Source organism: Harpia harpyja, unplaced genomic scaffold, assembly GCF_026419915.1.
Source record: "Harpia harpyja isolate bHarHar1 unplaced genomic scaffold, bHarHar1 primary haplotype scaffold_65, whole genome shotgun sequence".
Taxonomy (NCBI): Eukaryota; Metazoa; Chordata; class Aves; order Accipitriformes; family Accipitridae; genus Harpia; species Harpia harpyja.
In genome coordinates this window covers 807,059-820,400 of record NW_026293416.1, presented here as the reverse complement: position 1 = coordinate 820,400, position 13,342 = coordinate 807,059, and the positions used below count along the sequence as shown (strand labels likewise).

Sequence of the window (13,342 nt, the reverse complement as noted above, 5' to 3'; positions counted from 1 at the left end):
GCTGAGCTATCCCGAAGGCCAGCTCAGCCCAACTGGCTGCCTCTGGCTTGCTCTTCAGGATGCCAAGCCCTGGCCAGGTGAGGTCACAAACGCCGGGCGTTGTGCCGCATCGCTGCCCCTTTGTGACACGGGGATGCACGGGGACGCGCTGCGGCCACAGCCCGGCCACCTCAGGTAGCCAGCAGCTGGGAGCCACTGGGCTTCCCCACGTGCTGCTGGCCAAGGGCTGTTCATCCGCTGCCGGAGCTCCCACCTCGTCCCCGAGCCGCACCAGCCAGATGAACAAAAAGCTGCCTGGGGCTGTAAGGATGCCTCTTCGCACCCGGGTTGACCTTGGATTTCTTTTCCACTCTTCCCAGGTACAGGACTGTGTCTGAGAGGGTCGTGTAGCAAAGCACGTGGTCTCTTGCGGGTTCATTTCCAATGAATTTTTATCTCTGAACCGGCGCTACCAAAGAAACACCTTCGACGACGGCGCTGGGTTGACCTTGGCTGGCTGCCAGGCCCCCACCCAGCTGCTCTCTCACCCTCGAGCTCCAAAAAACGTTTGTATGTGGCTTTTTAGCATCTTTGCATTTCGTAGAATCATAGAATCATTTCGGCTGGAAAAGAACTTCAAGATCATCGAGCCCAACCGGCAACAATGCGCGGCTAAACCACGTCTTGAAGTGCTTTGTCTACGCGCTTTTTGAACACCTCCAGGGATGGTGACTCCACCACTTCCCTGGGCAGCCTGGTCCAATGCCTGACAACCCTTTCAGTAAAGAAATTTTTTCTAATATCCAAACTAAACCTCCCCTGCCGCAACTGGAGGCCGTTTCCTCTCCTCCTATCCCTAGTTACTTGAGAGTAGAGACCAGCACCCACCTCGCTACACCCTCCTTTCAGGTCGTTGTAGAGAGCGATGAGGTCTCCCCTCAGCCTCCTCTTCTCCAGACTAAACCACCCCGGTTCCCTCAGCCGCTCCTCGGAAGTTCTCTAGACCCTTCTCCTTGTTCTCCAGACCCCTCACCGCCTCGGTTGCCCTTCTCCGGACACGCTCCAGCACCTCAACATCTTTCCCGTAGTGAGTGTCACGGTCCACTCGGTGGACTCGTGATGGTTCGTTTGCTACAATCTCGAAAGTGCAAAATTAAGGTGACCAACACCAAAGGGGATAGCAATAATCACACAGTAAAACTTTATTGTATTGCCTGTGAAGAGGCACGCGATAGTTAGAGATGGGTGAAAGAAAGGAGAAAAGAGTAAAGTTAATTTTAGAGAGAGGAGAAAGAGAAGTTATAGCTACCACTGCTGATCTCAAGACGTCCTAACAGTCCCGGGTCCAGCTAATGCCGCGTCGTCGATCGTCGTGGTCCTTGGTGGGGAAGCTCCAAATTTCCGTTGTTCAGAAGTCATCTTTTATGCTTAGTAACACACCTTGCTCCACCTCTGCCTCAGGAGTCTCCGCCCTTCTCGAGCGAGGCTATTACGCAGGCACAGGGTCAGTGTCCGAGGCGTGGTAAGTCTTGGAGGCGTGTAGCCTTTGACCAGGAGGTGTGTTTTGGCATTATAATGAAGCAAAGTTTGTCTAAAGTTCATGATTTCTTCATGGATGTTATGGTAACAGTTGCAATCCATCCTTTTTGTACAGTGAGGTGTGGGGTGATTCCCTCTAAGCGAAACGTTTGTGTCCTGAGTGCTTTAGGGTCAACAGAAGTTATGAAGGTTGTTCCGGTAAAGCTGATGCTGCCGGGAGAGGAAGGCACGATCACTATTGACATGGTGGTTGGGAACATTCCGACTAACCTGTTAGGAATAGATGCCCTTAAAGGAAGGGGGTGGGAGGATTCAGAAGGATTGTTGTGGACTTTCGGGACACTGCAGCTGTGCGGTTATCTTTAACAGAGCCTTGTACCACGCGTTCTGTTCTTGGGATCGGCCACTGCACTCCAAACAGGCCGTTGTCAGATAACGTACTGTTCATGTTCCTGATGACGATGTTGAGACAATGCTGATTTTCTGTCCGTACTGTTCATGTTCCTGATGACGATGTTGAGACAATGCTGATTTTCTGACTGACTCCTACACCACCCCGTGGCTCAACATGGTCATCAGGACGTCAGGACTGTTTGGTGGTAGCATGATAAAGAAGAGGAAGAAGAAAAGGAAAAGAAGAGAGAGAGAGAGAGAGAAGATAGAAAGACAACTACAATGATATCAATTACAATCAAAGCTGTTTGAATTAATGAGGTTCCAAAACATCAATTGATTTGGGGATATCCACATTGGATGGGACATCAAGCATATTGTATGTGTTCAATACAGACATCAAACGTGTTAACCGATTCACCATTCTCCAGGCTGTGACATACAATACTGCTGACAAAGCCAAACTGATCAAAACCAATATCAAGAGAATCACGATGGGGTGACACAACTTGTTCAGGATGCCTGTAGTAGTAGGCGACCATACGAAAAGTGTGTCCCACCATCTATGTTCTGCATCCTTTTGCACTCTTTCTAAAACTCGGTGTATTTCTTTCACATTGTGATGAGCAGTTATTAAGGTTTTTCTGTCCGTTTTCCCTAATTTTTTCCAAAATCGCAACCAAATCCTTGTGTTGTAATAACTGTTTTACCAAAGTGAGATTCATTCCAATGGGTATAGGTAGCAATTCATGAATCAACATGTAGTTAAATTGCTGTGATGGGTTAACCCTGGCTGGATGCCAGGTGCCCACCAGAGCTGTTCTATCACTCCCCCTCCTTCTCAACTGGACAGGGGAGAGAAAATATAACAAAGAGCTTGTGGGTCGAGATAAGGATAGGAGAGATCACTCACCAATTACCGTCACGGGCAAAACAGACTCAGTTTGGGGAAAAATTAACTTGATTTATTACAAATCAACCGGAGTAGGGTAATGAGAAATAAAACCAAATCTCAGAACACCTTCCCTCCACCCCTCCCTTCTTCCCGGGCACAACTTCACTCCCGGATTCTCTACCACCCCCCCCCAGCGGCACAGGGGGACGGGGATGGGGTTTACGGTCAGTTCATCACACGTTATTTTCTGCCGCTTCATCCTCCTCAGGGGGAGGACTCATCACACTCTTCCCCTGCTCCAGCGTGGGGTCCCACCCACGGGAGACAGTCCTCCACGAACTTCTCCAACGTGGGTCCTTCCCACGGGCTGCAGTTCTTCACGAACTGCTCCAGCATGGGTCCTTTCCACGGTGTGCAGTCCTTCAGGCACAGACTGCTCCAGCGTGAGCCCCCCACGGGGTCACAAGTCCTGCCAGAAAACCTGCTCCGTGGGCTCCTCTCTCCACAGATCCGCAGGTCCTGCCAGGAGCCTGCTCCAGCGCGGGGTTCCCACGGGGTCACAGCCTCCTTCGGGAACCCACCTGCTCCGGCGTGGGGTCCTCCACGGGCTGCAGGTGGATATCTGCTCCACCGTGGACCTCCATGGACTGCAGGGGGACAGCCTGCCTCACCATGGTCTTCACCACGGGCTGCAGGGGAATCTCTGCTCCGGCGCCTGGAGCATCTCCTCCCCCTCCTTCTTCACTGACCTTGGTGTCCGCAGGGTTGTTTCTCTTACATGTTCTCACTCCTCTCTCCGGCTGCCGAATACCGCCGTCCCAACTTTTTTTCCTTCTTAAAAATGTTATCACAGAGGCGTTACCACTATCGCTGATTGGCTCGGCCTTGGCCGGCGGCGGGTCTGTCTTAGAGCCGGCTGGTATGGGCTCTGTCGAACACAGGGGAAGCTTCCAGCAGCTTCTTACAGAAGCCACCCCTGTAACCCCACCCGCTACCAAAACCTTGCCACACAAAACCAATACAATTGCAAAAGTTGGTGAGACGTGACCGGGGCCGAATAGGAAAAGTCACATCCGACAATCTTAGTAAAATTGCAAACACAGAAATTTGAATGATTTTTAGTCTCTACAACTACCTTGTCTACAGATAGAAAGTCACAAACAGTCCTCAAACATACACAGCCTTTGCCGATATATTTGAGTACTGTTTCAGGGTTTTCATTAGGATGAATCTCAAAATGGCAAATATTTTTTTTCAGTGTCTAAACAAATATCTTGTGCCTCAATTGCATTACCTTCACAAACAAATCCTTGTAGTTCCCGTACAATGCAAGATTCCAAATTAACAGTTTGCCATTTTTTCATTCACCTTTCGGGCCCATACTCTATGCTCAAAAGGATAGAGTATAGTTCCGTTGTGGTTCAACCCTAATGCAATAACGGGATAGATTGGGTATATGGTAGCATTATATATAGTAAGCACAAAAGTTGTAGCTGTGTTTGTAACGGGATCGTAAGTAAAGTTAACCAGGTTCCACCAGGATTGGAGTTCCTTCTCAAAATCAGTGGCACTGTCCCAAATTATTTTCCGAATTTCAGTGGGGAGAATACCTTCTTCACCTTCTCTTATAATTGAGGCGGCTACCGACTGCATCCATATTTGAGCCTGGATACAACTGAGAGCCAAAGAGAGGTTATTTTGGACCACCCCAAGTGCGTCAGTAATCAATTTGTGGTCCCTTATATTTACCTTTTCCCATTTTGGTAATATATTTGACAACAGCCACTGGTTAGTCCCCAAAGCCAATAACGAAGATCGCAAAGGCTGTTGTAATTTAGCCAAATCACTAATTGAAGTGGCCAACTTGTTCATTATTACTTCCGAATCGATGCTATTTAGAACTCCCAATCCTGTTGCCAAAACACCGGTTAGGTCTCTCCATGTTCTTCTCATGGGAAGAGTTCGTCTTTGCAGCCAGGTTGTCCATCCCTCGTAAGAAGTCTTTAGGAAAGGTGAGCAAGCTGGCTGAATGTCTGAAACATTGTTCTGCATCGACAATTCAATTCGTTTGAGAGACCATGCCGGATTAAGCAACATTTGTTGTAGGCCCGTATTTCTGATCACATACGGTCCAATTTCAAAGATTTTGGGTTAAGCACAACAATTGGTTGGGTAGTAGGTATTACAACGTCTATTTTAAATCCTCCCCCATCCAATCTGAACCTCCAACTATAATTGTTACATTGCTCTCATGCGAGGTCAAGGACTCGCGATATATTAATGTCTATCATTTTGCCACGACATTATCATCCAGATCTTCACCATCCACGCCTGTCACCATCATCACTGTCAGCAAAAGGACTGGAATGACTCGTTCCTTCATGGTCCTGTAAAAAAGCACAAACTAGGCCTCGGTCTTAAAACCGGGTCAAAGGGTTAGAAGTCTGGTCACTTTGGATGCATTCGGTCTTCGAAAATCTACTGTGAGCCTCCACTTCCCATTAGGTTTTTCACCGGCCATACCGGCAAGTTAAAAGGAGAATGTGTATTTACCACCACTCCTTGTTCCCGCATCTCCTGCATGACTGGTTTGATACCTTCCTTTGCTCCCAGGGGGAGGGGATATTGTTTAACACTAGTTACTTTGCTAAATGGTAGAGGGGGTGCAGTTTGAAGTAGCCTGATGTTCAGCTGCAGTGTCCCGAAAGTCCACAACAATCCTTCTGAATCCTCCCACCCCCTTCCTTTAAGGGCATCTATTCCTAACAGGTTAGTCGGAATGTTCCCAACCACCATGTCAATAGTGATCGTGCCTTCCTCTCCCGGCAGCATCAGCTTTACCGGAACAACCTTCATAACTTCTGTTGACCCTAAAGCATTCAGGACACAAACGTTTCGCTTAGAGGGAATCACCCCACACCTCTGTGCATCTTCCTCAGTCAGGGCGGAGATCTGTGCACCGGTGTCAATTAAAAAGGTTACGGGTGCACGCTTAGGACCTACAATAGCTGTAATCCATAAATCTCCTCTGTTAGTTTTAGTGAGCTGTCGGATATAAATCCATCCTCCGTTCCCCCGCCCACTGCTAAGGAACGGAGGTTCTAGTTTCCCTGCTGACTTTCCCCGTCACCCGTGCTCTCCGCAGGGTGGGGGGGCGGCTGTGGGCATGACAGGAGAGATTTCTCTATTTGACCCTAAGTGCTGTGGGTGTTGTTTCGGACCATACCACTTTGATATCAGTTTACTCAGTTTATTAAGGGGTAAACCATCCATCACATCTCTGGGAACTCCCTTTTTAATTCCCAAGGCCCACCATTGTTGTCGAGTCAGGGGCTGTCTTCCTCCTCCCCCAGTTTTAGAGTAGGAGTAGTCAGCAACAGTGGCGGGGTCAGTGAGAGCAGTTACAGTTTTACTAACAGATAGGGGTAGATTTTTAGCTCCCACTTGACGGATTCCTTTAGATTTCTCCTCCAAAGTTCTCATAGGAACGTATTTTCTGCTATAATCTATCAATTCCTGTGCTACATCTCCCCATGTCCACATCCTTTTATGCTTTGAGTGGGAAGGAGACGAGCTATAATTGAGAGGTGAATCTGTGCCAACATCAATTTCATCTCTTTTGCCTTTAATAAAGCTCTCCAACTTTTCTACAGGGTCTAAAGATGCTATGGTCCTTTGGAGAACAATCCCGGTAGATTTGAGTGATTCTGGGAGTCCCCTTATCAAAGGAGTCATGATTTCAGGATTCACCGGCAACATCATCGGGGATTCACATCCGGGAACTAACTTCCTTTCATGTATCATCTGCAGGCAGGCTGCTTTGTGCACACTTTCTAGCAATTGATCAGCTGTGCCTGTGATTGCTAGGGGATCTCCCCTGTCTAAGGGGTTCAGCCCTCCGGCCCAATAGGCAGCCCGCTGGGTTAGGGACCATGGGGCACGTCTATCCCCTGCCGTTAAAAAGACACCGTGGCCCCAGTAACCACTAGCTTCCCTTTCATTCAACTGAATTTGGTCCCCTCCAGTTAAAGATACACGCCACACATACTCTGTTTCGGATTCTTTGGGAAGGCGCCCATATTCTCTTTTCATTTTGGCCAATTCGGTGGGAGTGTATGGTATCTCTTTAGTTGTAATATGTGGGTCATTATCCTCATCATTTATATAAGCATAATCTGCTTTAATCAAAGGCCTCACTTGGGGGTTTTCCCTGAAGTGTCTCCTTGCTTCCTCTAGTTCCTTTTGGGGGTATACCTGACTTATTTGCCAAATACCTATCTTTTTCATCTTCATTTCTATCTCATTCAATGATTCAGCAGACTTTGAAAGTCCTTCTTTCAAGGCATCTTTTAGACAGCGATTCTCTTCCTCCTTTTCCTCTGCTCGCTGTTTGTACAAGCTAATTACTCTCTCTTTCTCTGCTACCTGCTCTTCCAGGTTGGAGGTTGTTTTCTGCAAAAGTTGTACCAAATTTTCAAGGGATTCTATGATTTGTTTTTCCTGGCTACGCCGCTTATAGCGGTCTTCAATTGCTGCGACCAGGCTGGCTCCAAGAACTGCACAGATTATCGCTTTGCCCTTGCCTGACCGTGATCCAGCCTCATTATGTATAGAAATCACTTGGTCTGTTACACTCTGTAAATTCGCCCAATTGTCTCGAGCCCACACTTCCCCAGATGGGGAGGGTCGAGCTCCATACTTTGCCAAAAGTGCATAAAACGAGTCAAGATTTTTTACTGATGGAGAGTCTTGATAACCATTCTTTTCAGTCATTTTTGCTGCAAAGGGCCAAACTCACTTCGGGGAGGTCAAACTTAGTTACACCACACAGGCAACAACTGCTGCGTCGCCCTCCTCTTCCCCGAGTGGCTAAAGGGACTAAAATCTCACTTCGGGGAGTCAAAACTTAGTTGCTCACAAGTGCAGACTTTCTCTGCTTGTCCCTTCAACTTCCCCTGGTAGTCAACCTCATCTAAAGAGGACAGTTCCCCCTTTTGCACTAAGAGATCCTTGCACTTGATCCTGATAGACAGAGCCCTCAATTCGAGTTTGGGGTGAAATACACTGAGGTGTGTGCGGTGTGCGGGAATCCCGAATCGCCCTCCTTCCTTTCTGGACTTCTCTCACCCTTTCAGGTGTAGGGCCAGTTGCGGCTGGAACGAAACGTTCTTCCCCTGTTACAAACCCCACAAAACCTGCACCCCTCTGTCTCTCAGGATCCTGTCTGTGACGCCACTTTAATGTCACGGTCCACTCGGTGGACTCGTGATGGTTCGTTTGCTACGATCTCGAAAGTGCAAAATTAAGGTGACCAACACCAAAGGGGATAGCAATAATCACACAGTAAAACATCATGCAGAAGCCTGGCTGGCGGCCTGAAGAGGAAGGGAGGGAAGCAAGAGCCTTAGGTGAGCAAAACATCCACAGCAATGGGAAACCCAGTGGGGATTTTGAAGTTCTAAGAACGGTCTCGGCTCCTCCCAAGGCGACAGCATCCCAACGAGCCCAGGACATTTTAGCGCAGAGAAAACTTTCTTCAGAGGGATGTTGACCTGGTTTCAGCTGGGATAGAGTTAACTGTCTTCCTAGTAGCTGGTACAGTGCTGTGTTTTGAGTTCAGTATGTGAAGAATGTTGATAACACTGATGTTTTCATTTGTTGCTCAGTAGTGTTTAGACTAATGTCAAGGATTTTTCAGCTTCTCATGCCCAGCCAGTGAGAAAGCTGGAGGGGCACAAGAAGTTGGCACAGGACACAGCCAGGGCACCTGACCCAAACTGGCCAACGGTGTATTCCATACCATGTGACGTCCCATCTAGTATAGGAACGGGGAAGGGGGGGCAGGGATTCGCCGCTCGGGGACTGGCGGGGTGTCGGTCGGCGGGTGGTGAGCAATTGCACTGCGCATCATTTGTACATTCCAATCCTTTCATTATTGCTGTTGTCATTTTATGAGTGTTATCATTATCATTATTAGTTTCTTCTTTTCTGTTCTATTAAACCGTTCTTATCTCAACCCACGGGTTTTGCTTCTTTTCCTGAATTTCTCCCCCATCCCACTGGGTGGGGGGGAGTGAGTGAGCGGCTGCGTGGTGTTTAGTTGCTGGCTGGGGTTAAACCACGACAGATGTTAAACTGACAGAATATTTCTGTGCAATAAGCAAAGAGGGTTTAACCTGCAGGAATAGGGACCGAGACCTCGGGCTAGAAAGGGGTGCCCTTCTGAAGACGAACACAGCTAGATACGGCAAGTGCCTTCTAGGCTTGAGTGTTCAGAGAAGACCCACTCGGGGAATTGGCAAAGAAGGGCTGCTTTTCTCTTAAATTCCAGATTCTTGGAATCCTTGGGAAGTGCCCGACAGATTTACAAGGAGCTGTTCCTAAAAGTACTCACACGACTGGCTGTGCTCACGAGAGAGCAGGTAGTTGGCCAGAGGTGGGGTGTATGTCAGGCACTGCAGGACGGAGTTGAGGAAACACATGTTGCCCGAGTTGTGGAGTCCCGCTCCAGCTCTGCATCGTTGCTGCCAGTCCATGTAAATCTTCTCCGGGGGAAAGAGGATCCTTTGTGGCGGAGCCATTCCCTCAGCAACGACTGCAGGGCGACGACATTTGAAAAGAGATGAGACAATATTGTTGCACGGAAGCACATGTAAAAAAGTTGAGTTCTCTACGGGAGGACCCAGTACAACCAGCTGTGTCGTGCTTTGTCTACGCGCTTTTTGAACACCTCCAGGGATGGTGACTCCACCACTTCCCTGGGCAGCCTGGTCCAATGCCTGACAACCCTTTCAGTAAAGAAATTTTTTCTAATATCCAAACTAAACCTCCCCTGGCGCAACTTGAGGCCGTTTCCTCTCCTCCTATCCCTAGTTACTTGAGAGGAGAGACCAGCACCCACCTCGCTACACCCTCCTTTCAGGTCGTTGTAGAGAGCGATGAGGTCTCCCCTCAGCCTCCTCTTCTCCAGACTAAACCACCCCGGTTCCCTCAGCCGCTCCTCGGAAGTTCTCTAGACCCTTCTCCTTGTTCTCCAGACCCCTCACCACCTCGGTTGCCCTTCTCTGGACACGCTCCAGCACCTCAACGTCTTTCCCGTAGTGAGGGGCCCAAAACTGAAGCCAGGACTCGAGGTGTCACCTCACCAGTGCCCAGTACAGGGGGACAACCACCTCCCCGCTCCTGCTGGCCACACTATTTCTGAGACAGGCCAGGATGCCGTTGGCCTTCGTGGCCACCTGGGCACACTGCTGGCTCATATTCAGCCGGCTGTCAACCAGCACCCCCAGGTCTTCTTCTGCCGGGCAGCTTTCCGGCCACTCTTCCCCAAAGCTGTAGCATTCCAAGGGGTTGCCGTGACCAAAGTGCAGGACCCGGCACTTGGCCTTGTAGAACTTCATACGATTGGCCTCAGCCCATCGATCCAGCCTGTCCAGATCCCTCTGTAGAGCCTTCCCACCCTCCAGCAGATCAACCCATCCTCCCAACTTGGTGTCATCCACAAACTTGCTGAGGGAGCACTCGATCCCCTCGTCCAAATCATCGGTAAAGCTATTGGAACCAGCCCCAATCCTGAGCCCTGGGGAACACCGCTTGCGACCCGCCTTTTCTCCTGCCTCCAGGGTTTGTCAGCTTTCCATCAGCCACAGCTTTGCCAGATTCCCGCTCGAGGTGGCTGGCGGCAGTTTTGTTCCTGCCCTGCTTGGCTTACGTAGTTTTGGGCTGTCCCCACTCGGGACATCTGGTATAACTCCTTGTTCCCGCTCGAAACATTGCCCCATGCCAGCTACCGTGAAGAAAATTAACTCTATCCCAGCCCAAACCAGCACACCTCCCCTGTAAACGAGAGGGTTTAGATGCCAGGACAAATGACAATTTGCCAGCTCGGCAGAGCACGGGTGCCCTGAGATGTCTCAGGAGAGGCAGGCTGGGCTAAAGCTTCTCTCCTCCTCCTCCTCTCCGGGTTCTGTGGTCCAGCGGAGCAGCTGGGACTTTTCTGCAAGGACACCCTGGGTCCCGCTGTGCTGTCCTGCAGGCAGCAGCACAAGCCAGGCATGACGCTGTCTGCTCAGCACGCTCTGGGTGTTCTCCATGGGAAGGACAGCATGGGACTGGGCTTGTTGTTCCAGCTTTATTAAAAAAACCCTAAATTTATTAAAATACAGCTGTTTTCCAGAGGAGGATTTCACTTCTTCAGGGCTTACCAGGGGCCAGCAGCACAGCGACTACAGGCTCCATCCCGACGTTGGCATCTCTCTTATCGGGACAAAGATCTCCTCCGCTGCTGGAGTCCTGACGGAGAGTTCAGGGTCTTTCGCCAAGGGCGGGAGGGCCACAAGAGAAGGCAGCGGAGCAGCCGTGACCCCCCCCCACTGCCTGCAGAGACCCCCAGGAGTCCCCTGCAGACCACGGCACCCTGCCCAGTCCCCGTCCCCTGCCCCACCAGCCCCTCCTCGCCGTCGCAGATATCCCGCAGCTCCGGTTCCTCGGGTGCCGTGCGGCAAGACCTTGCGGCCAAGGACTGTGGCCCACCGATGAACCTGATGGCCACCGCTGGCAAGGTGGCTCGAGTGTCCCGCAGGTACGGCAGGCTCTGCCGGAGGTCGTCTTCCACCCTCTTCTTGTTGGGCGCTAACTAGAAAGAGCACAAGGAACTGGTACGGACCCTCCCAAGTCGGCCGGACCAGTACCTCCTCCCAGTAACCCCTTCCTGCGGCGATCTCCGTCTCCCAGAAAGAGCTGGGACAGGTTCAGACAGCCGCAGGCAGCGGGGGCCCGGGGATGCTGAGACCCCTCTTTCATATTGCCAGGGCCCATATGAGTCACCATTTCCAAAGGGCCGTTTTTAAAGCCTAAAAACAAGGATTTTGGCCCTAAAACGGGGCTTTGGACCCTACAAATGGGTCTTTGGATGCTCATTATATGCCTCGGGCATTAAGGAAATGAGGCTTTGAGCCCTAAGTGAGGGGTTTGTACCTTAAAAAGAGGGTTGGGAGCCTACAACTGAAGTCCTTCAACCCTAGAATCAAAGCTTTGGACCCTAAAAATGAGGCTTTGGGACCTAAGCATGAGGCTTTGAGCCCTAGAAGTGGGCTTTGGACCCTCCAAATGAGGGTTTGGACACTCCAGATGCAGCTTGGACCCTAAAAATGCCTGTCTGGATCCTAAAAAAGAGGCTTTGGACCCTGAAAATGAGACTATGCAAACTAACACTGAGCCTTTGCACCCTAAAAATGAAGGTTTTGGAAACTAAAATGAGGCTTTGGAAGGCAAAGCTAAGAGTTTGGAAAGTAAAAATGAGGCTTTGGACTGTATAAATTCGGATTTAGACTCTACAAATGAGGCTTTGGTCCTTCCAGATCAGACTTTGGGGCTTAAAAATGATGCTCTGGGCCCTTAAAATGAGTCTCTGAACCTTAAGAACGGACCTTGGAGCTAATAAATTAGTTTTTGTACTCCATATATGTGGGTCTGGACCTTAAAAATGACTGTTTGCACCCCCCAAAGTAGGCTTTGGTCTTTTAAATTGATGCTTTTTGCCCTAACATTGAGGCTTGCATTATAAAAATAAGGGTTTACACTTGCAAAACTCAGGGTTGAATTTTAAAAATGATGCTTTGTAAAGCACAAAATCGGACTTGCTCACCGTAGCTATCTCCACGGCAGGTTAAATTTCTCGCCGTCTATTGTGTTTTAGTTCCCTTCTCACGCAAACGGTGGTGACAAACAGTACCCAAAAGGCTCTGGTGCTCCCAAACGGCGGCTTGATGGTCTGCGTAACCCACCTCTAGCCGCATCTCAAGGAGCGTAGGAACGGCGTTACAAGTAAATAAGGCAGCGTCCTGCTTTAGGAAGAAAGCGTGTTGGATTTGAAACCCTCGGGTAGGACAGGAGGAGCATGTCTTCTTGGGTCAGCGATGAGCGTCGGCACGTATTATCTGATCCAGAGCCGATGTCTGTCGCCGCTTTAGCTCTGGAATTACTCTGAGACCCAGGAGGCTCCATTTTCCTTAGGCTGTCACCTAAGGGAGTCGAGATAAAGACAGTTTAACAAGCGCAGGGAATAAGAAAGGAAACCAACGGACGTGACAGCAACCACCGACCACCTCTCACCAGCAGGCAGACGCCCAGCCATCTCGGTGCGACGGCTGCCTTGGGAAGACTCCCCCAGTCCCGAATTTCTTGCTGAGCGTGACACTACGTGGAACGGACCGTGGTACCTCGTCGGTCAGCTCGGGGCAGCGGTCTCTGCTGTGTCCCCTCCCAGCCAGCTCACTGGGGCAGCAGAGCGAGAAACGGAGAAGCCCTTGGTTCTGCATAAGCACCGCTCAGCAGTAGGTAAACATTGGTGCGCTGTCAACGCTCAAAACGGCACCGTGCAAGCTGCGATGACAAAACAATGACCTGTATCCCAGCACAGAAACCCTTCTGTGCCCGCTCACGATTCCTATTCCTATGAGAAACCCATGAAAAATAGGGCATTTGACTTATCGGGGAGAAATGCAAACACGCTCCCGGTCTCTGGCTGGCATCTGG

At 50.0% G+C, this 13,342-nt stretch overlaps 1 non-coding gene across 1 annotated transcript; it reads left to right on the top strand.

The window, feature by feature from the left end:
* The first annotated feature begins 12,715 nt into the window (after positions 1–12,715).
* Positions 12,716–12,800, top strand: LOC128138618 (small nucleolar RNA SNORD45). The gene has a single exon (XR_008234090.1). It is a non-coding gene; the product is annotated as a small nucleolar RNA SNORD45 (small nucleolar RNA).
* Positions 12,801–13,342: the final 542 nt, after the last annotated feature.